Source organism: Cervus canadensis, chromosome 15, assembly GCF_019320065.1.
Source record: "Cervus canadensis isolate Bull #8, Minnesota chromosome 15, ASM1932006v1, whole genome shotgun sequence".
Taxonomy (NCBI): Eukaryota; Metazoa; Chordata; class Mammalia; order Artiodactyla; family Cervidae; genus Cervus; species Cervus canadensis.
This window is the reverse complement of record NC_057400.1, coordinates 5,067,375-5,091,524: the sequence shown is the minus strand read 5'-3', so window position 1 is coordinate 5,091,524 and position 24,150 is coordinate 5,067,375. Positions and strand designations below refer to the sequence as shown.

General features: G+C 44.4%; 1 long non-coding RNA gene across 2 annotated transcripts in view; it reads left to right on the top strand.

The window, feature by feature from the left end:
* Positions 1 to 6,023: 6,023 nt before the first annotated feature.
* Positions 6,024 to 24,150, top strand: part of LOC122453746 — a 33,725-nt gene continuing 15,598 nt past the window's right edge. The window contains exons 1-6 of one of the 2 annotated variants that reach the window (XR_006273158.1): positions 6,024 to 6,148; positions 6,914 to 7,029; positions 7,521 to 7,626; positions 14,074 to 14,149; positions 14,575 to 15,723; positions 15,815 to 15,930. This is a non-coding gene — a long non-coding RNA (uncharacterized LOC122453746). Of the gene's footprint in view, positions 6,149 to 6,913; positions 7,030 to 7,520; positions 7,627 to 14,073; positions 14,150 to 14,574; positions 15,931 to 24,150 lie in introns of both variants that reach the window. The other variant, XR_006273157.1, reaches the window with a different exon arrangement.

Below are 24,150 nucleotides of genomic sequence, written 5' to 3'. Positions count from 1 at the left end.
GAGGGAGAGGGAAAATGGTCCCCGCTCGACCAGGCAGCTTAGACACTCAGGCTGGAGCCAGTGCAGGGGCCCTGGGCGTTCGTGGGAAGGGATGCTGCTCCTGGGGTAGGGTGTTTGCCCAGACAGGTCACGGAGCACTCGAGGGGATAAACTTCCTTTGGAATACGGTACCATGGCAATAACAACAGCATTTACTGAACGCCTATCACGCACTAGCAATGCTCCAAGCATTTGGAAGGTAATTCATCCAGCCAGTTCCACAGCAGTTTCATTATTATTATTTTTCCCCTTTCTTAGATGAGAGAAATGAGAATTAGAGCGGTTAAATAGCTCCATCAGTTCAGTTCAGTCGCTCAGTCGTGTCCGAATCTTTGTGACCCCATGCCTGTAGCACGCCAGGCCTCCCTGTTCATCACTAAACTCCAGAGCCTACCCAAAGTCATGTCCATCGTGCCAGTGGGGCCACCCAGCCATCTCATCCTCGTCCCCTTCTCCTCCCTCCTTCAGTCTTTCCCAGCATCAGGGGCTTTCCCAGTGAGTCAGCTCTTCGCATCAGGTGGCCAAAGTATTGGAGTATCGGCTTCAGCATCAGTCCTTCCAATGAGCACCCAGGACTGATCTCCTTCAGGATGGACTGGTTGGATCTCCCTGCAGTCCAAGGGACTCTCAAGAGTCTTCTCCAACACCACAGTTCAAAAGCATCAATTCTTTGGCACTCAGCTTTCTTTATAGTCCAGCTCTCACATCCAAACATGACTACTGGAAAAACCAAAGTTTTACTAGACAGACATTAGTTGGTAAAGTAATGTCTCTGCTTTTTAATATGCTGTCTAGGTTGCTCATAGCTTTTCTTCCAAGGAGTAAGCGCCTTTTAATTTCATGGCTGCAGTCACCATCTGCAGTGATTTTGGAGCCCCAAACAATAAAGTCTGTCACTGTTTCCCCATCTATTTGCTATGAAGTTATGGGACTGGATGCCATGATCTTAGTTTTCCGAATCTTGAGTTTTAAGCCAACTTTTTCATTCTTCTCCTTCACTTTCATCAAGAGGCTCTTTAGTTCTTCCTCACTTTCTGCCATAAGGGTGGTGTCATCTGTGTATCTGACGTTATTGATATTTCTCCTGGCAATCTTGATTCCAGCTTGTGCTTCATCCAGCCCAGCATTTTGCATGATGTACTTGGCATATAAATTAAATAAGCAGGGTGACAACATGCAGCCTTGATGTACTCCTTTCTTGATTTGGAACTAGTCTATAGTTCCATGTCCAGTTTTGACTATTGCTTCTTGACCTGCATACAGATTTCCCAAGAGGCAGGTCAGGTGGTCTGGTATTTCCATCGCTTTAAGAATTTTCCACAGTTTGTTGTGATCCACACAGCCAAAGGCTTTGGCGTAGTCAATAAAGCAGAAATAGATGTTTTCTGGAACTCTCTCGCTTTTTGGATGATCCAACAGATGTTGGCAATTTGATCTCTGGTTCCTCTGCCTTTTCTAAATCCAGTTTGAACATCTGGAAGTTAACAGTACATGTACTGTTGAAGCCTGGCTTGGAGAATTTTGAGCACTGCTTTGCTAGCATGTGAGATGCAATAATTCCATAGAAAGAAGTAAAGTCACGATTTGAACTCCAGTCACACTGATTTCCAGCCCAGCACTCCAGCGTCAACCTTTGTATTGTCAACGACCAGCTGTGTGTCCTTGGGCAAGTTTCTTGACCTCTCCTGGCCTCCGTTTGTTCATTACAAAACAAAATAGACGTGGCACTAGTCTCTCACAGGGATGTTGAATCTCAGTGATTAGTATTATACCTCCTACTGTATCTACTTAAGTCTGAGAATTAAAGATGAAGAAACTGGGAATTTTATTTTGACTTATTCAATTTTCTCATTTTAAATTTGGGCTTCCCTGCAGGCTCAGATGCTAAAGAATCTGACCACAATGATTCCATCCTTGGGTTAGGAAGAAACCCTGGAGAAGGAAATGGCAACCCACTCCAGTATTCTCGCCTGCAGAATTCCATGGACAGAGGAGAGCCTGGCGGCTACAGTCCATGGCGTGGCAAAGAGTCAGACTGAGCAACTAACACACAACAACAACACATTTTTAATATACGTGTATCATTTTACCTAATGTGAGTTCCTCATACACAGCATATAATTATAAGAATATAGGACAATTGTCCTATGTTCTTTATATATTAAAAAGATGTTTTCAAACATTTTTTAATTTTAAAACTTATTTATTTGCATACATCTGTGATTTTTTTGAAGTACAGTTAATTTGCAATGTTGTGTTAGTTTCAAGGGTACAGCAAAGTGATTCTGTCATACACACTCGTGTATTCTTTATCAGATTCTTTTCCATTATAGGATATTATGTATTTTTAAAAAAATGAAGTAGAGTTGATTTATGGGGCTTCCCTCGTGGCTCAGATGGTAAAGAATCTCCCTGCAATACAGGAAACCCAGGTTCGATCCCTGTGTTGGGAAGATCCCCTGGAGGAGAGCGTGGCAATCCACTCCAATATTCTTTGCTGGAGAATCCCGTGGACAGAGGAGCCAGGTGGGGTACAGTCCACAGGGTCACACAGGGTCAGACACAGCTGAAGTGACTTAGCACAGAATAGCAGAGAGTTGATTTGCAGAGTTCCAGGCGTACAGTGGAGTGATGAGACTAACAATTTTTCTATGTGTTAACAGGGGCTTGAACTGATCAGACAGGCTTGGGAGACGATTAGGTGGGGAAAAGAGCTCCAGTAGAACTTGACAGTGATGGGAGACTTCCGTCAGTCTGAGGACAGAGAGCAGACTCTTAGCAGACTGAGCTAAAGAGCTTCACTCTTTTCTGAAGAGGAAGAACCAGAGGGCCATCCAGGGACCCCTTGAGATGGCCATTTATAGAATGCTCTGTTAATACGGTCAAATTAACGCTCCAGGTCCTCCTACGAGATGTGTGCCCACCCCAGCCATTGGCAACAAGCCCATTTACTGTCCTCTCAAAGTTGTGGAATAACCCTTACCTCCAGATGGTTGCAGAGAGCTGACTGGATTGGAGGGACCTACCTCTTGGGTGTAGACAAACTACTCATGCCTGCTGTGAGTGAGAGGGAAGTGGGAGCCCTGATTTAAATCAGAATCACCTGGGCACTTGCTACCTTGCTATCTAGGCCCCACCCACAGACTCTGGTTCTGTAGGTCTGGAGTCAGGGAGTGGTTGTGCATGATCAATGAGCCCAAGGGTGACCTGGGCTTGTGGTCCTCACCCCCACCTTCGAGAAGGTGGTAGGCAGGAAACTGCCTCCATAAGGCAGGTTTTATTCTATGTGTAACAAGGCACCAGGGCTGAAGTGTACATTGGTGCACACATGTCTAGGTGTTGGTCAATTTCATTTTCGTGCAAAAACAGATGTGTTCCCAGGTTGGACTCCCTGCTGGTTCCCTTTCTAGTCTTGAAAAGAAGTTCAGTTGGAATGTTAAGACTTAAATATTTGCCATACATTGTTTTCATCAGCTGAATTGTCCTTGCAAAGGCCTCTCTCTTAGAGCCTCCCAAAAGTCCTTTAAAAGAAGTTTGAGATTAACATATATGCAATACTATATAAGATAAATAACCAACAAGGACCCACTCCATAGCACAGGGAACTATATTCAATATTTTGTAATAACCTATAAGGGAAAAGAATCCATAGAAGAATGAATATGTGCATATGTATAATTGAATCACTATACTGTACAGCTGAAACTAACAGGACAGTGTAAATCAACTATATTTAATTAAAAAAAGAAGTAGGTTGAGCCCACTCATTCTGTAGAACTCTCTAGGGGTGAATCCGTGGGTTGGAGGAGTGGGTTCAGTTATGACATGTCAGGGGCGAGTCATCTGAGGAATATGAGGGCATAGTTTTGACATTTTAAACACCGATAACATTTAGAATCAAAGAAGGAGAACGACTTTTATTAATTACCCATGTCTCCTCCTGCCCGTCTGTCCTCCGCCCCCCACCAGCTGTTAAGTATTTGAGAAAATGGTAAATGAACATGATTATAAGCAATTATGAGGTTTTCTTTTTTAAGAGACAGATGGAATCAAGGTTTTCATTTGAAGAGGTTTTCAAATTTAGGTTGTGTCTACACAATGCCACATTATTACCAGGGAACCATATGTTTTCTTTCACTGCCATTGAAATTTCATTCTGGAATGGGCCTGAACCAAGGGTCAACAGCATGTATTGCTGCAAGTTCACACATGCTTTTCTAACACAGACTACTTCACATCCATAATTCCCCTTTTCCCCACATTAATTTTTTTAATTTATCCACACGTTTCCCTTTCAACAAGCCTTAATTCTGGACCAGTTTTGTGCTGTGCTGTGAGGATATGGAGGTGAAAACAGTATGATGATCTGCCTTCAATGAGCACCTTGTTAACTTCATATGGTAATTTGAGTCAGTTCAGTTCAGTTGCTTAGTCGTATCTGACTCTTTCCAACCCCATGGACTGCAGCACGCCAGACTTCCCTGTACATCACCAGCTCATTTGCTCAAACTCATGTGCATTGAGCCAGTGATGCCATCCAACCATCTCATCCTCTGTCTTCCCCTTCTCTTCCTGCCTTCAATATTTCCCAGCATCAGAGTCTTTTCCAATGAGTCAGTTCTTTGCATCAGGAGGCCAAAGTATTGGAGTTTCAGCCTTAGCATCAGTCCTTCCAATGAATATCCAGGACTGATTTCCTTTAGGACAAATTTCCTTTGGGTAATTTGAGTGGATTCAGAGTAATATGATAACACTTTTCAAGTTTCATATATTTGTCTGTACATATAAAACACTGTGAGGAATTACTAATTAGCTCATGTGTTAAATTAAGTTTGTAGTAAATCATAGGCTGATCAACCCCTTTAAGAGATTAATACACAAATTAGCCAGCAGAGGAATATGGCCTCTCTTCTAGGGGCATTTGTTTTGAACCTTTGTGGTTGAATATTCAAGGTCCATTAGGGCATTTGGGTTAAATGTCTGATTCCTTAGAGCAGTTCTCAAGCTTTAGTGTGGATCCATGGGTTTGTTTTTATATAAATTGCTGGATTCCTGTCCCAGATTTGTTGGTTCAATAGGTTTGTGATCAGGCCTGAAGATTTGAATTTCTGGAAAGTTCTGGAGAAAGGGGAGTTTTTTGATGTTGAGTCAAGGACCATGCTTTGAGAAGCATTGCCTTGGAAATTTTAGAAGGTGTGTGGATTCTCCATTGATCTGAATGCAAATGCTTTTCGGTAAATAAAAACATACCTCTATGGGACACCTGTCAGGTGCTACCTCAGTTCTGGGCAGTTTGGAGGTAAAAGGAGAGTCAGGGCAATGACGGCAGAAAATAAGCAGTGTCATTCGTAAGGGAGACCCGCATGGCTCCGTGAAGAGGGCGGCACACACTGGCCCCAGCTGAGCCCTTCATGCCTTCTGCCACGTGGCTCCGGGGAAATGACACTTCTTTCCATGCAATGACTCTTCCCTCAGTATGATTTCTCACCTCCAAGTGTGCTGCAAAATAGTAAGTGAGATTTTGCCATTGCACTTAGCACAGACAAGTACTTGGTAGTTGATGTAATCTCTGTTTCTAGTCAGAGAGTGCTATGTAGGATAATTTAAATTTATGTCTTTGAGGACGAACACAAACTCTGGTGAATGAACGTGTTGCCAAGCAAGAGGGATAAAGGGGTTTTCTGTATCTCTTTAGTCTGCGGAATCCATGTGCTGTTTGCTCATCTTTTGAAGCTCTCTCCCCTCGAACACACTTTTAAAAAATATTGATATATTTGGCTGCACCAAGTCTTAGCTGTGGCATGTGGAATCTGTAGTTGTGGTATGTGGATTTATTTCACTGACCAGGGGTCAAAGCTGGGCCCCCTGCATCGAGAATGCTGAGTCTTAGCCAATGGATCACCAGGAAAGTCTCACCCACCTTTTTAATCTATAGATTCCATGTTTTCTACAGGTGTGTCTTCCACACCAGGAGATTCTTCTAGTGTTAGTCTGAAGGAAAAGGAAGTTATCACCAAGCTCACCTGATTTTGATATGAAAGACCTGCCTGAAAATCAACCACCTAACTCTCTACCACCTTTCAGACAGTGACCCCTCTCATCGCTACTAGTAAGCTTCACCCCTTCCTTCATTGCATTGCATTTTATGTACAAATTTTCAAGTTGCTGTTTATGACTTACACTTATTTTCCAGGTTCAGTGGATATGTTTTTCTATTTACAAAAACTGCAAACATTTCCCATTAAAATCCATGAAAAGATTTTTCCTATGACTTTTCTCTTTGCATTAGGGGTTTCAGGAATGAATGAGGTGGTGACACAGAGGAGGGATGTGCTTGTCACTGAGAAGATAAGAGAGGCATAGAAGAAGAACACGGCCAAATTCACCATCTGCCATGAATTGTTCCAGCTAAATATGTTACTCTTCAAAGTAAAAGATAAAACAGGAAGATGGAAGAAATAGGAAAAGTTACTTTACCTTCTTTAACCTTCTTCCTTAGGAGGCCGGCTGAAATGCTGCTCAAGGTCACCAGAGAAGAATGACGAAGCTCCTTCATAGTGATGGCAGGGGGGCGTTGAGGGATGAATATTAGCTCTTGCAGTTCATGGCAGTCATGGCTTAGGAAGCTGGCACCTTCATCTGTAAATGGCCTTGGAAATTTTGTTCCCATCAATCTTCATTCAATTAGGGCTCATTGCAGATAGGTCCTCAGGGGTATCTGGCTCATGGTGGGACAATACAGATGACATACTCATTTAACTTTGAGTTGGAGCAGCAGCCAACAATTGATGGCTCCTGGGACAGCAGTTTCACTTGGAGTGAGTTGGACCTACCTCCATGGCTGGCACCTGACTCTTGTCCTTTTTTTCCATAGGCAGCTGTGTCTTCCAACATGGCAGATGTCTAATGTCTTCAAATAAACCTTCATGAACTCCCTGGCAGGTGCCACAGATGATTTTGACCCCAATGAAGAGGCCTGATGGTTATATGGTAAGGATTTAAAAACCATAAACACCAAACAAATATTTCTGGACTTTTCTTTGCAAGCTAGCTTGACTGTGGCCCAGGGTTCTTCTTGGCTGTGATATGGGGTAGCTGGGACAGGCATTGTGCATATATATCTGCTCCACTGATGGCTGCTTTTTCCCCATCCCCATCTGCTCCGTGCCTGGAAAAGTAACAACATTATTGCATAGAGCTTTGGCACGTGTGGCTGTAACACTGTGGTTGTGTTTTGTATGCAGGTAGAAAGCTGCCTAAGTGTAGTATTATTTTTTTAAGGTAATTGGGCTTTAAAAAAATTCCTTTTTGTAGCACAGCTACCCTGGTTTTTTAAGCTAATGAGCTTGTTCCCTTTACCTTGTCCCGCTCCAAGTTTGACTGGATCTGTGTATAAAGTGCAGACTCTTAATTGCTATTCTTAAAAGGTCATCTTGCTAGGATGAGTCTGGTTAAGGAATGGCTTTGTTCTTAATTAATAGTAAGCAAGGAGGCTGCTTGACCTGCCCCAGTGAGGCTGGGAGAAGGCTGACCTCTTTAGGACCCCATGCCAACTGTCAAGGCTTCAAGAGCAGAAGAAAAGCACAGGTATTGTAATTGGACTAACATGGCAAGGAATCCTGTCTCCACCACTTAAGGGGTAGTGATGTTATCAAAAGTGGGGTCCAGCTGCTTGCTGCTAGAAAGTCTATACTAGAGAGGAAAGGTTGGTGGAAAGGAAAGTTTGCTTTATCTTGGAGGCCAGCGACTAGTGGAGTGGGTGGACTCATGTATGAAGGCTGACACCCCGCTGACGATCAGTGGGCAAGAGTTTGTATCGGCTGAGGGAGGGGGCTACATGCAGAAACAGCACAGTCAGTTCTGACAGTCATCTTGATTTTTTTTTTCATTAAAAAGTACTTTATTGCTAAAAATGTTTGCCATCATCTGAGTGTCCAGTGAGTCATAATATTTTTCTTGGTCGAGGGTCTTGCCTCCGTGTTGATGTCTGCTAACTGATCAGGGTGGATATTCCTGAAGGTTGTGGTGGCTGTGGCAATTTCTTAAAATAAGAAAACAGTGAAGTTTGCGCATCAATTGATCCTTTCATGAACAATTTCTCTGCAGCAAGCAATGCTGTTTGATAGCATTTTACTCACAGTGGAATGTCTTTCAAAATTGAAGTCAGTACTCTCAAACCTGTCAGTACTTTATCAACTCAGTTTATGTAATATTTTAAATGTTTTGTTGTCATTTCAACCATCTATATGGTATCTTCATCAGGAGTCGACCCTGTCTCAAGAAACCACTTTCTTTGCTTATCCAGAAGAAGCAATTCCCTATTCAAGTTTTATCATGAGATTGCTACAGTTCAGTGACATCTTTAGGCTCCAATTCTTTTTTTTTTTTTTTGATTTATTTATCTGGTTGCACTGGGTCTTAGTTGCAGTATGTGGGAGCTAGTTCCCTGACCAAGGATTGCACCCAGGCCCCCTGCATTGGGAGCATGGTGTCTTAGCCACTAGACTACCATGGAAGTGCCGAGGCTCCAATTCTAGTTCTAGTTCTTTTACTCTTTCTACCACATCTGCATTTCGACAGTCCTCTTGCAACTGGTCGTGCAGTGACTGAATCACTGTCACCTCCATTGCTTTATGTACAGTTAGTCTTCAGTTTAAGGCTGGTTTGTTCCCTTTCCATCAGGCCAGTTCCTGGGACTGTGGCCGCTAATGTCAGGGCTACAGTCTGGAAATCATGTAGCTAACTAACTTCTTCTACCTCGTGGGCATTTCAGCATCTATAAGACAGCTCACAAGAGATGGCTCAGAATATTATCTATAACCCTTGAGGAGGAACTGGAAGTCATTGACTTTACTTAATGACTAAACTCTTTTTATTTTGTCCTATTTGCCTGCTTTCTTTTGCTTCTGCATTTTCTTACTTCTCTGATTAAACTTACTCTTTGGCTAAAGTTTTTCTACAGACAAAAGCCTGGTGGAGGACCATAGGGTTCTGTTACATTTCAATAATGAGCAAGACACCCAACTTAAGTCATTACTTCCTCATCTTTAAAATGGGAACGATAACTGACATCTCTCCTACTGAGTTGTTGCATGGAAGGGGCATGATGTTTGTAAAGCACCTGCATGGTGTGGAGCACCTACAAGGGTTTGGTAGATGGTGGCCATTGCTAACTGGTTCAGCTCCCACGAGTGCCAGACCCTGGGGAGGATGATACAGTCCTAGGACATGCAGCTGTGCACAAAGAATCATCATGGACACATTTGGGACTAGGTTGGGAATAGCATGCGATGACTTGGTAGTAGGAGGCAATTCTCCATGATGTCCCTACATTTTTCGGACTATCTGTTTAAGCTTGCCTGAATAGTAGCCAGCCTTGGAAGCTCAAGCTGATGAAATGAAGCTGCTGCCTTCTTTGAAGACATTCCAGGATGGTAAGTTCCCTGGAAGAGAGTTGTTTACATTCCAACTTAAAAAAAAAAAAAAGTCCTCTCTCTCTCTTCCACCTCTTTTGCTTGTAGGAGTTGGAATTTAGGTAACTGACACAAGATTCTGCTTTTGCTGCATCTTTTGCCATGACAAGTAATTTGTCTTTGTCCATGCACCCGAGGTCTTGTGTCTTCCGTTAGTATACATTGATAAACTGGGGGAAGCTTCCAAGGAGGGTGAAATCTCAGGCCCTTCACAGTTTATGATTTAACACTTTTACATTTGGTTCTGGGTCTTTGAAAAACAGGAAATTCTCCAAACCCAGAAGGGTTATATATGTATATGGTGGTGGTGGTGGTTTACTTGCTGTCGTGTCCGACTCTTAAGACCCTATGGACTGTAGCCTGCCAGGCTCCTCTGTCCATGGGAATTCTCCAGGCAAGAATACTGGAGTGGGTTGCCATTTCCTTCTCCAACATATGTATGCATATGTGTGTATATGTATATGTATATATATATGTATAGATATAGTATCTAGCTATCTATTCATCATCTGTCTAGCTACCTATCTATCTACCTGTCTATATGTCTGTCTAGATGGATCAGTGAATGGAAAGAGAGATAAACAGATGGATCTCCGTCTAAGCATGAAGTCGGGTACATACCTGGCTCTCAAAGAATGATGACTGTTTGACAGCCTGTTATTAGTGCGTCCACTGAGACTGCTGAGTGGCACCTGTGCATGCAAATAGGGATGAGATGATGCTGAAAGTGGGGAAAGATGATGAAGCAGCACAGTGGGATGCAAGCCATGCCCAACAGTCCCCCCACTCCACCTGTGATTTGGGGTTGGTGGAGAGGAGTGTCCCGGCATGGGGTCTCCCTGGTGAGGCCAATGTGTGCCCGCCACCAGGATGTAAGGCAGGACCAGGAAAGACGAGCCCCTGGGTGGGGGGAGGGCTGTGAGTCAAAAATGAGGTTGTCACATCTGGTAATCTGTACTATTCATTTTCAAGGAGAGTTCATTTTTTCCTTTTCCCTTGACATCTGAATTGAGCCTTATCTGAATATGTTGGCATGGTCTTCAACCATTCACTGCTTGTATGAATTACTTTATTCCTCCACTGATTATGAACATCTCTTCCCAAGTGTGATTCTTTGGCTAGATCATAAACTCCTTGAGGATGGGGACTACATCTTTTTATCTCTTCATAGTCCAGTAAAAGTTTGCTAGCTATAAAATGGGTGCTGGGTGATCCGGAGCTGCCCAGTTCCCTCGGAGCACCTCATGCTCTACCTTTTTTCCGCAAGACCACATTTTAAGACATTTCACCTGTGTCTTGATTTCAGTCAAGTGGAACATTCTGTTGACAGAGTGGGATTGCCCATGGCAATTTCCTCAGTGCAGCATGCAGGATCACTTCAAGTTTTCCATTTTATCAGGCTCCCCTACCGCACCCCGCCCGCCCTCTAAAATTGCTTCCCCATGGCTTTTGTTAATGGTCCTGTGCCTTGATGCCAGAGAGAGAACCTTAATGGAAGAAAATAGAAGTGCAGAAGTTGTCTGTAAGTAAACTCCAAGAGTGGGTATGTGTGTCTGGGGGAAATGGCATGGTAGGAGTGTTTTCCCTTAGTTTGATGTGGGTGTCAAAATATCAGGCTAGTTCCTTTCTTTCTTTCATATTTATTTATTTGGCTGCACCTGGTCCTCATTGTGGCATGTGAGCTTTTAGTTGGGCATGTGGGATCTAGTTCCCTAACCAGGGATTGAACCCAGCCCCCCTGCATTGAGAGTGCGGATTCTTAGCCACTGGATCACTGGGGTAGTCCCTCAGGCAAGTTTCTTATGCATCCACTGGGCCCCTAACATGAAATATAATCTTTTTAGCACCTCTGTTAAACACAAAATGTATAATCAAGTTGTATATTAATTGACTCAAGGAATGTAAGAGTCTGTCTCCTCCACCAGTCTAAGAGCAAGTTAAGGGTGTGGTTTGATGTTTCATTTGTCTCCACCTTCCCAAGATTTCTTACTAAATATTTCCACGTAGTAGGTACTCAATAAATGTTGATGACCTTTTGCTGAATGAGGAAGTCTTCTACCTGGATTTCTCTTGTTCTGTGGCATTAGGACCATAGCAACAACCACATCTCCATAGCAACAATGGAGGTAAAGAAGATGAATAATACAATAACTTGGAACTTCTAGGTCTCTGAAGAAGACTGTGACTGTTTGGAGTCACAGCAATGAGGACAGCAGATGAAAGAATGATGGAAGACAGAATTAGCAGGAAGCCTTAGGTCAGTGCTTAATCCCCAAACAGCCCACCCACCCCCATTATCTTTGTAAATCAGGAACTCAGAATGTCAGGGACTTTACTTCCTCCCAAAGGTCCATGCCAGTAGTTGAACTCAGTACAGCTTCTGAAATATTGGGAGCTACTATCAGAGTCACTCCAACCTTTTGTTGTCACTTTATATGGGCAGGCATCTCATAGGCAGTGTGTTGCTTGATCTCCCAACTGTCTTTTGCTCATTCTTGGTCTGAAGTCAGGATTTAAATAAAAGGGGTGGGTGGGGGGTTGTACGAAACAGATGGCAGCCTTGCTGCTGTGATCTGCAGACATGGCATGCCTATGACAACTTCCTTTTTCCCGAGAGTTCCACTTTTGGGGAGTGCAGAGCTGAGAACTCTCTTATTGATCTTGAAACTGAAAGACTTAGTTCCCAGTCACTGCAATTGACAACGGCTTTCGCAGCTCATTACCCGCCAGATTACGTGGCACAATTCATTAAAATTCTGTTTCATTGACTGCATTTGTAAATAGGCTTGGGGAACTTAATCACTTTTTGCCTCTTGCAGAGCTTTCCTTCAGTGAGTGCATTTTTCTTCTCCTTTCCCTGCTAGAAAAAGTCTGCAATAATTTGCCACAAGATGTGTTATCATTTAAATGCAAACGAAAATGAAATACTAACTGGGAATCACAGGTTCCTAGATTCCTGGCCCCTCCTGCTCTCTATTTGCTGCTATCTGCTTAGGTGGGTTACTTTAATAAATACATTGGCTTTGAGCTTCTGTGACATTAATTTTGTATAATGGTCAGATTTTTTAGCGGGCCTCTGCCCTGTAATTGCTGTTGTTTGAATATAAGCAGAGAGAGAAAGATGAAAGGTAATTTTTCTTTTGTTAACACCTAAGTGTTAAAGAAATGATTCTTTGGACAATGCCCATCTTCAGATGAGTCCAGAGCGTTGGACAAAGGGCAGGAAACCAGGTGAGTGCTTCGCCTTCAGGTGTGCTGTGAGGGGGTTGGCTCACCCTAGGGTAATGTTCTCCTGGAAAGGAAAACACGATGAACATTTGTGAACTAGATAGGTTCTGGTGCAACGACTCAGCTCTGCCATTGCAATGCAAAAGCAGCCACAGACAGCATGCAAGTCTACCTGTTTCCATAAACTTTTATCTATGGACATTGAATGGAGAAATTCATACAGTGTTCAAGGGTCGTAAAATTCTTCCTCTTACCCTCTCCCAACCGCTAAAAAATGTAAAACCATTCATTGGTCATGGGCTGAATAAACACAGGTGGCAGGTGGGGTTTAACCCACTGGCAGGCTGTAGTTTGCTGACCCTTGCCCTAGATCAGTGGTTTTTCTTTTTTTTCCTCTTGGTCATGCTGCATGCTGCATGTGGGATTTTTGTTGCCAGACCAGGGATGGAACTCGTGCCCCCTGCAGTAGAAGCATGGGGTCTTAACTGCTGGACCACCAGGGCAGTCCCAGCAGTGGTTTTTCAATTGTGGTGCCTAGATGGACTTGGGAACTTGTGAGATGGGCTGATGGGTCTTTATCCAAGTTGGAGAAGGTATAACACCATGGTTTGTAGTTGGAGTAAGAATTTCTCCAGATATCATCTTGTGTTCTAATACTTCTAAGAAGATCGTCCTCTGTCTGGGTTAGCTTGACCATACCAAGGGGGGTGGTGGGTAGAGCTCTCTTGACAAGGACATTGTTGTGATAAAGAATGGCACTGTGGTATGATAGGCCATCTTTTATTTGCCCATTTTCATCAGAGGCAGAGCAGGTAAAGTCCTGCTATTTTAGCATCTCCTGAGAATAACAAATAAGGTTGACATCATTTTCACGTCGAGTTACCCGCGGTGTTCCCTGTCCCCTGGACAGAACATCAGATGAGAACCACCCCATCCTGCAGCTCAGGATTGATGTCTCCTACTTCTGTCAATACCCAGTGAATCTTAGGATCAGTAGCTTAGATTGTCTAATTAAACGTCTCAGCAGCTGAGCCCGGCCCTCCCAGCTCTTAATAATGATGTGATCCTGATTCAACGTGTGAACAATGACAACAATAACTCCTTATCACCCTGGGATCTGCTAATGTTCCTGGAATTTAATATTTATTAACTCAGAGCCCTAAAGTGGGACTCTGGGAATGGAGGATGTATGTTAATATCCTAATCCCGGAAATGAAGACTCCAAAACTCAGAGTTTAAATTAGTTTGCTAAGCTCTCGCAGTTGGAAAGTGACTGAGCCAATTTGTATATTCAGATTCATCAGAATTAAAAGTTTCTGTTTTTTTCTTCTAGGTCTCTCTAGGTGGAAACTACCAACTTACTACATTTTCTAAAAAATAGGCATCAGGAAAAAAATAAGCTGCTTGAGGTATGAATCTGCTTATGAAATCTCCATTTCCTCTGAGAGCACCTCAGTGAGGGTTCTGTGGGCCCCAAGAGCCAGGCCAGGAATTTCATCCCCACCCTGACTATAATGAGCTGCCTCCAGGGTTCTTAAAGTTATGCAGAGCTGCCATGGAGGCAACTGGCCACTCATGCTGGGCTCTGATTGCTGCATTTCTTAAGCATGACTGAATCTGTAAAATAATTCATTGTAGTTTCCATTTCTGTGACTTTTCTGCATGCTTTGAGGGGCTATAATTGCACAACACTATTGGAGGTCATTTTTCCTTTTCTTGTAAAAGAGAAAACATGGCTTGTTTAAGGTATGACTACTGGAATTGTGTTTGCAAAGGTTGAGATTCACTATGGAATGAAAGATGGCCTTGCAATAGCTTTTTTCCTCTTGTACAGGCATCAGTAAAGCTGCGAGTCAGACCCTGAGAGGCAGTGGAAGACGGTGCATCCGGAGCTGACCGTCCCTCCCGTATCTTTTGCATTCAGAGTCCGTGGGAGAATTAGCTTTTCTCCAAATCTACCTCTTCTCCCTTAGCCTTATTGCCAAGGAGTCTAGACTTGGAGGCTGAGACTGATTGCCCAGGAAGGGGGAACAGAAATGCCAGTTTTCAGCTTGAGTGTCACAGACTCTAAAATCTTGAGAGCCAAGCTTGCAAAAGAGGAAAAAAGGATTTGATTGGGTTTTCCTGAATTGTGTTTTTACAGATGGTCCCTGATTGCTTTTTTTCCCCCTTTCATAGTGATAGGATTCTTGCCTAGCACAGTACCAGCCAGAATAAGTAGTTTATCCAGCCTCCCTTGCAGCTGGGAGAGGATGTCACAAAGTCACAAAGCTGGACCAGTGGGATGCAGGTAGGAGTGTCATGTGGCAGCTGCCGGGAAACTTCCTTAAAAACCTGGTCAGAGTGAACCCCATGCTGCCTCCTGGACCATGGTGGGTGAGGGCCCCTTTCCAGCGGTGGTGAGTGGTGCAGGAAGGAGTCTGATCTTAAGGACCAGGGCAGAACTGCCTCACCAGCACGGAAGGCAGAACTTTGGACCCATGACCTTGCCCCTGGTGTTATCCTATGAGTATGTTACATTACATGGCAAAATGGACTTGGCAGATGTAGTTAAGGTTACTAATCAGTTGACCTTAAGCTGAAGAGTATCCTCAACTAATCAGGTGGACCAAATCTAAGTTGTGTGTCCTTCTAAAGAGAGATCTTTCTCCAGTTGTCACGGGAAAGGGGAAATCAGAGATTTAAAGCAGGAGAAGATTTGACTTGCGGTTGTTGGCTTGAAGATGAAGGGGTCCACCTGTCAAGGAGACAGGACTTGAGTCATATGTCTGCAGTGAACTGAGTTCCCGCAACAAGCTGGATGAACTTAGAAGTGAATTCTTTCCAGAGTCTCCAGGGAAGAGCTCAGCACTGCCAACACCTGGGTTTTAGCTGTAAGAGGCTCTCAGCAGAGGACGCAGTGGAGCCGTGCTGTGCCTGGACTTCTGATGCATCAATGCTGGGAGGCAGTAACTTCTTGTCATTTAAAGCTGCTGCATTTGTGGTAAATGGTTATGTGGCAACAGAAAACGGATATACTAACCTTCATGTGAGTGGAAAAAAGTCTCAGTTTTTGGACCTTTTATCAATTGCAGGCAAACCTGATCATGACTAATGCAAACACCAAGAATCCAAAGTTGAAATGTTGACCCTGGAGACAGTGGTGGAGCAGCAAAGAATGTTCTCACATGAGGGGCTGAGCTGAGTGAAGGTGAGCATGTGGAGCAAGCATCCTTTATGTGCCATTCTCTGGTAGGGAGGAGGCAGATGAACAGAGGCTTCCAGAGAGGTTTGGATGAGCCCTAGAGTGGGTGGTTTGTCCTGATTCTTTAGGCAGAGCCTGGAAAGACTATGCACCTCTCAGAAAAACAAACAAACAAACAAAAAACTGGGATTTGCCACTTCTCACCTGCCACCAGAAGGCAAAGAAAAAATGCTTGCAGATGGGTGTGAGATGTGACTCTCAGGTTCTCAGGGTCTTGGTCAAGCTGTCCCTAGAAGGTAGGGATCTCACGGGAGTGATGCTGGCCTTGAAGTCTCCGAGGAATGGCAGCTCCAGTGAGAGGGCTGAGTCAAAAGAAAGGACCACGGACACGCAGCTTCCTAGATGGTCCCGTGGAGGAAGCAGCTCCTTTCCTGGAGCATCAGAACCCTAACCTTTCCCGGCAACCAAAAACCATTTATGGAAGTAGGAAGGAAAGATTTTTAAAAAGACAAGACATTCAGGAAGACTAATTACCCAAATACTTTCAATTGACAAGACTGAGCTTTTACAGGCATCCTGCAATCAATAAAGTTTCAAGAACAAGATAATAGGTTGATGAATAGAAAATAATGGTTGTGAGCAATTTTTTCCTTTTTTAAATGCTTTACTCATAGTTTATAGTTTTCTAGCCTGTGACATAAAGATTTATCCTCTCCACATTTTTTGGTTCTTTCCCCCCACCATTTTCACCCTTTATTTTCAAAGACTTTTCTTCTTATGAGAAACAAAACATAATTCTATGTCACCACTGTGCTGAGTGCTATTGAGTTAGTCTGTTTGTTTTCTTTTTTAAATTGTGCACTATATTGGCATACAAAATAGTCTTTGCAGTTTAAGAACTCAGAATAAATATTCATCCTGAATTTTGGGTTGATTACATCTTTGTTTTTCTTTCTTTTATTTATTTATTTATTTTTTAACCACATTTGTATACACTCTTCAATAATACACTATTTAGTTTTACCTGCTTTTTACTCTGTGTTGACTCAATCCTGTAGTTTTCCATGGCCTTCTTTCATTCAACTGATGCTTCGGTCCATCTGTTTGTATATGCCTGTGCTGCTTTTTATTGCTATATTGTATTCTGTTGAATAGATATGCCAACATTGATTTATTCATTCTATTGAAGAGGGCTAATTAGGTCACATCTAAGGTTTCTGCTGCTGGGAAAGCATTGCTGTGAACACTCTCGCGGTTTCCTGGTGCACATTAGGAAACCTTGCTCGAGGGTGAAACTCGGGCAGGAATTGCTGGGTCGTGGTTACATGCATGTCCGTCTTTGCCATATCACGCTGAAGGGCCTTCCAACAACTGGCAAGGATTTTCTCCTTTATGGGACTCACAGCACAGCTAGGGAGACAAGAGTAGACTTCAGGAATAAACTAGGGTCCATACTGGATAATTAGAAGCTACAGGGTTCATTTGAGACATTAAAGAGAGAGCCCTATCACTCAGCCATAGGGAAGAATGAAATAATGCCATTTGCAGCAACATGCATGGACCTAGAGATTATCATACAAAGCAAAATAAGTCAGAAAGAGAAAGACAAATACCAGGTGATATAAATTACATGTGGAGTCTAAAATTGGACACAAATGAACTTACGTATGAAACAGAAATAGACTCACAGACATAAAGAACAGATTTGTGATTGCCAAGAGGGATGGGGAGTGGGAGAGGGAAGGACTGGGAATTTGGGATTAGCAGATGCAAGCTACTATATATAGGATGAATAAACAATGAGGTCCTGCTGTATGGCACAGGGATCTATAGTCAATATCCTGGGTGATAAACCATAACAGAAAAGAATAATATACACACACTTAAACACACACACACATATGTATGAATCATTTTGTATACCTGACACTAGCACAACATTGTAAATCAATTCTGTTTTAATAAAAATAAAGAGAGCCCTGTGAATGTCTCATGATATTTCTTCAGAAAGATTGCCCATGGTGGGGAAGTCTTCCTTGGGGACAGGAAGTGATTACTTGACACAGTGGAAGAAAGCTGGAAATAGCACAAGGAAAATGAGGAGGAAGAGATGACAACTCTAAGGGTAATAAATAATCCTCCTTTGGTGAAAATGGGTGGAGGGTACGGGCAGTAGTGAGCATGTTGCCTCATTCCCTTGGGCCCCTGGCCGTGTACTGGCTGCACCCAAGCACATCCAGGCCTTGTCAAGAGCTGCGGTTCCCTCTGTCTGCGGAGTTGGCTTGGCCTGGTCATCCTCTGGTGGCGTTCCCCGCTCACATCCTCTTCCCGCTTCTCTGCATCACTGTGCTCTGTGGCTGGCTTGAGTAGGTCTGGGCAACCGACTTAAGGTTCCCTTACTTTGCCACTGATTTTAGTCCTCAGGATGTCTGGGGCATTCCTCCACTGAGGCCTGTGAGAGGCACAAAAGTCAGTGTATCCTCACACATGAGGATGTACGCTTTACAGTGCAGTGAGCAATTATGCTAGAACAAAGGCATCATGTTTAGGATCAGATAAGACTGCTGAGGAAGGGACATTTTATACAAGAGCCTCAGGATGCGTAGGAGAGAGCCAGAGGAAGGGGTGGCAGGGGTGGGGTGGGGTGAGGAGCCTTCTAGGCTTGTGGAGTAGCATGTGCAAACACCCGGAGGTCAAACGGTTTGGCCAGTGTGACTGCAGCATGTACGTGAAGGGCGGTGACCTCACATGAGGCTGGAAGCAGGTGAGATGAGGCAGAGGGGCTCATGCAGAGATTCTGTCCTAAGTATAAGGTGGCAGTGTGAGGGCTTGGGCAGAGAGTGAGGCATCCTCGTGGTGGCATGTGGGAGGCTGGGCGGGACAGCAGGGCTGTGGCTGCCAGGCTGCTGGGGACGCTGCTGCAGTGGGTGGGCTGGATCGGAGAGCCTGGCTCCCTGTCCTCCCATCCGCTGCTGGAGTCAGGGTCCCTTCAGCACCCACTGCTCTCTTTCCTCCTCCTTTTCGTTTGTTAGCTTCTGTTTAATCTTTCGGATCTCACTGTTTCAGTGATCATCTTAAGTTCTTCCAGAGTCCCTGGACTTCTGTAGACATCACCTTGGTAGTCAGAGGGCCCCTTCCAGTTGGGAAATTCACCACCACAGGGATGGAACACAGGGGTGTTTAGTATTTAAGTGTGTTTTATTGATAATGAAAAGTTTTGTTTCCCTTATTGTAAAATCTTGAACTCCTCTTTCTGTCTTTTTTTGAGGGGGCCACACTTCATGACGTGCGATGGCGTGCAGAATCTTAGCTCCTGGACCAGGGTTGGAAGCCCTGCCTCCTACAGTGGAAGCGCAGAGTCCTAAGCACTAAACCACCCAAGGAAGCCCCCTTCCTTCCATCTTTTATTTAAATGCATCTGTGCTCCTAACCCTAATCTTCATCCCCAGCATCCGATTAAATTTGGCCTGAGGGCTCCTCTTTAGAAAACAAGCGGGACTTGGGACATCCCTGATGGTCCAGTTGTTAGGACTCTGCGCTCCCACTGCCGTGGGCAGGGTTTCCATCCCTGGTCTGGGAGCTAAGATCCTGCATGTCCTGGGGTTCAGCCAAAATAAATAAATGAAAACAAACACACAAACAGTCATATCTTAAAAGAAAAGAAAAGCAAGTAGGACTTGGGTTCCCATCGTCCCTCAGTGGCCGCGGCAGAGTATGTGTATAGTGTGCATCCAGACGTGTCTACATACTTGTCTCTGGCATTCCTGTCCCCCCACCTCCTAATGTGCCAACATCTCTGCTTTCAAGTGGAGGTAACCGCTGTAAGTTGACCCTAAAGTGAAGAAAGAAAAAAAATGTCCAATTCCAGATTCTCTCTCCCCAGGGGTAAAAAGCAGAGACCTAGGCATCAGAATTCCTTCCCTGATTACTTACTGAGTCCATGGTGCCATGGGAAACACAGTTTCTCCCAATCTCCCTGCTGGTGGAGGGAAGGCGCAGACAGAAAGAGAAGCCTGGTGGGCTGGACGTGGTAAGGGAGGCCAAGGAGGGAGTGGTCACCCCTTTTGGGGGTCAGGAGGACTTTCTAGAGGAGATAGTGGCCTTTCAATAGGTCTCTAGTTGCAGTCCTTGGGAGCTTATCTAAGCTTGGAGAGCCTCCTTTTCTTAGCAGGAAGTAGAGGAGAACAGTGCTCTTGAAATCGTCTGCAGTAAGTCCCCTGCATGCAAACAAGTTCTGTTCTGAGAGCGTGTTCACAAGTCCACTTGTGGCGGAGGAGGAAAGAATTCACCTGCCCGTGCAGGAAAGGCAGGAGACCCAAGTTCGATCCCTGGGTTGGGAAGACTCCCCTGGAGAAGGAAACGGCAACCCACTCCAGTATTCTCGCCTGGGATATTCCATGCACGGAGGAGCCTGGCGGGTCTATAGTTCATGGGGTTGCGAAGAGTCAGGCATGACTGAGGACACCTTAAGCTTTCTTCAACAAAATTAGCCTAGGCGCCCAACTGGTACAACCAGCTATATGTATGGTACTGTGCCGTAATAGGGTTATAATGCTTTTCACACAAATAGTACATAGAAAACAAATTCAAAAAATAAAAACAAACGTATTTTATCTTACAGTACAGTATCTTGAAAAGTACAGAAGTCAGTATACCAGCTGGTGCTTCTCAGCAGTACAGGTACATCGCAGCTGTTTTTGTCCTTGCTTTCAGACATCCTGAGCTTGAAATAAAGGATTGTGCTCCTATACTCTGTAGAGAACTGTACAGTAAAGTACGCAAAAGGACAGCTGCTTGTAGGGGATGCGGGCGTGTGACAACGTGTGTCAAACGTGGGCTCACTTAATGTGACTGGACATGTGAATGCATGTTTGCATCTCTGAAAGTTCACAACTTGAAAAGTTTGTATGTAGGGGATTTACTATACAAGTCCATGTTCCTGTCCTTTGAAGTAAAAGGTTCTCGTCTCCCAGGCCTCCCTGGAGCCTGAAAAGCTGGCTCAGGAGTTAATGGTTGGGCCTAATCTTTTGTGCCACCTTTTTCCTGGCAGCCGGTGCTCTGTGACGGCCTAGAGAGGTGGGGTGGGGAGGGAGGTTCAGCGGGGAGGCGATACGTGTATGCCTAAGGCTGAGTCATGTTGATGTATGGCAGAAACCATCACAATATAGTAAAGTGATTATCCTCCAATTAAAAATAAAAAAAATTAAAACTGAGTTAATTTTTAGGAATGGGAAGACGTAGGAAAAAAGAATAGCTGCTGGGCTGGGAAACTGGGAACAGTTCAGACTATAAACCAGCCACGTGGAACATCACCAAACTCACAGTCCCTTGAAAATACAGATTAGACATGGCACACATTCCTGAGTAGTTTTTACAGGTAGCAGACCCCCGCCAGATGAAAATGCTGACCACAAGCATATAGGTCCCAGACTGGTTGAAACCAAAAGGTTGATGATGCTTGAAAATTTACCTTGATGCCAGCACATCTGAAAATTGTGCACAAGCTGATCACATACCCTGCAGCCCCCTCCCTCACGCTACCTTTAAAAACGGGGCAGTCTGGGTCTTTTGAGCTTGAGCTGCCTGTTCTCCTCACCTTGTACCTGCAATAAACCCTGTACTCTGCACCCCTCCTTCAACCCCCGCCCCGGCAATCTGGTGTCTGTAGATCGGCTTTATTGTGCACAGGTGAGCGGACCCAAGACTGGTTTAGTAACACGCTTGCCTATCACTTCCACAAAAGAGGAAGCCAAATCAAATAATGTATGCGAAATGCTTTGTTGTAATTTTTCAGATATCAAAGTTTCATGCAGGTCAGTTACAACTCTGGTCACTCTGCCCTTCTGCAGAAACTCCTGGCCTGTGGCTCCGGTCTGTCGTTTCAGCTCCAGGTCCTGGGCGAGTCCGCCGTTCATACAGATGGTCCTCCCAGGACAACGTCACTCCCTCAGCTCCTGTGATTCTTTTCCCCGCTCCACCTCAGGCCTCCCCCAACCCCCACCAACTGATTACATAATAGAACTCACCAGAAACCCAGAGTTTTGCTAATTCCAGCCTCCTGCTGTCTGATCATGACTTTCCCCTGCTTGGTTGTTTAAGAATTCCCTCTACGCTGGTTCTTTAGTCTAATCAGGCCCTCTGGGGCCCTGAGCATCTCACCCTCTGCCGATTTACCTGCTTGTTTCTTAAAAAGATTAGATTCCCGTGCACATCTTTTTGATAATTCCTTGGCCAAACTCTCCCTTCCATGAAAGTGGCTACTGGTTTCACCCCACCTGCAAAAACATGGCAACATTGACATTACCAAAAATTTTTGACTATTGATCTCAGAGACATCACCAAGTTTCTGAGATCAATGTACTTTCCCCAAAACAGCCCTCTACCCTGGCCAATTTGAGGAGAGCATCTTGCATCTTCACAGACAAAAGTGAATTCATCAGACTTTCCCACCATCTCATGTCCACACCTGCTCACAGCATTCTTTCTCCCTGTCTTCTTGTTTCAAAAACACATTATTTTTTATTTAATTTATTTTATGGAAGTACAGTTGATTTATTATGTTGGCTTAATTTCTGCTGTACAGAAAAGTGATTCAGTTAAACATATATATGTAATGCATTCTTTTTTAATATATTCTTTTCCAGTATGGTTTATCACAGGACATTGAGTATATTTTCCTGTGCTCTACAGAGGACCTTGTTGTGCATCCATTCTATATATAAAAGTTTGCACCTGCTAATTCCATTCTCCCATTCTATCCTTCATTCATTATTTTTTTAAAAAAATGCATTCTCATGGTACCACATTCCTTTCCTTCAGGGCACTCAATCTGTCTGTAATTACTCATTCGATTGTGTGGCTCTCTCTTGGAAGACTCCCTCCTACTGGACCTTGAGTGGTCAGCCAGGTCGCTTTTGGCCCAGCATTTTATTCACTGGATCTCCTGGCACAGGAAACCTTGGTGACTGACTGGCCGACCGAGGCACATACCGCCCAGCTTCACCCCACCCACTCCACACACTCCATCTAGGCAACAGGGCACCCAGAGCTGACAGGGGCTGAGACATCCTGAAGGAAAAAACATCAGTGTGCTATTTACAGGGTGGAGACAAAAGACTACATCTGCATTAATTTCTAAAGAGTTGGGCTGTTTGTTTTGTTTTGAAATTATCTGCTGAGAGAATTGAGTAGCACACACCCTAAGGGGCAGTGATTATCTGCTAATTAACTTTGTTGATTAACGGCAAATGAGCGTGGGGTTGCAGTTAAAAACTTTGTGAGCCCACATCCACTTGCTTTTGGGTAGTCAGCTCTGCTTTCAGGGAGATTCCCCTGATTCAAAGCCTGCTTTTGGTGACACGCTCTAGCTTGCAGGGCCACATTGGGAGATGATGTCCCTTCTTCACAATGGTCCTGCTTACACATTTTGTACTCCGGGGAATAACAGCCACGCATCCCTCCGTCTGTCACCAGCATTGTTTGTCTTTCTATCCCCTCCCTTGCTTCCAGTGACACAGGCTGGGGCCTGGGGCCCTTTGCTGCAGTGCTCGCACCTGGACATAGAGCAGCAAAATGCAAATAAATTATAAGGGACTAAAAATACCTGCTTGCATGTGCAGTTGTAGCAGATTATGGACAGTGAGTAATTATGGACAAAAAAAGACTAGAAAGAACAATGGCCACTTCTGAGGAGCCAGGAGGAAAAGCAGGGGTTTGGGAGGAAAAGCCGGGTACTGGGCATTCCCCCTGCATACAGCACCACCTAAGGGGTGAGCGACCATCTAAGCCGTCTCTCCAGCCCAACCCCTGAACACGACCTACCCTCACTCCATATAGGGCACAAGCTCGCCTCCCCTTGGGGAGCGAGTGAGCAAGGGAACCTGCTGCTTGTTCTCACTGCCTCCTACCCTGCTGTAGCAGGGACCCCATAAAGCCCTGCCTGAACTCCTTCTGAGCTCTGATCGGTTTCCACTGATTAAGGAAGCCAAGGACACTGGTCAGTAACACCAACTCTGGTTGAATGATCTCTGTTTATTTTTGTGAAAGTCAGAGGTATTAAGAAATTTGAGCTAAAACTTGGAGACATGTCAAAACGATGACAGCTTATCTTTTCAGCATCATACTGGAGAGAAGCGCTTCCCAGAGTGTGGGCTGGGAAATCCCTGGGGATCCTGAAACCGATACAGGGTGTCTGTGAGCTCAAAACTATTTTTGTGATGACATGAA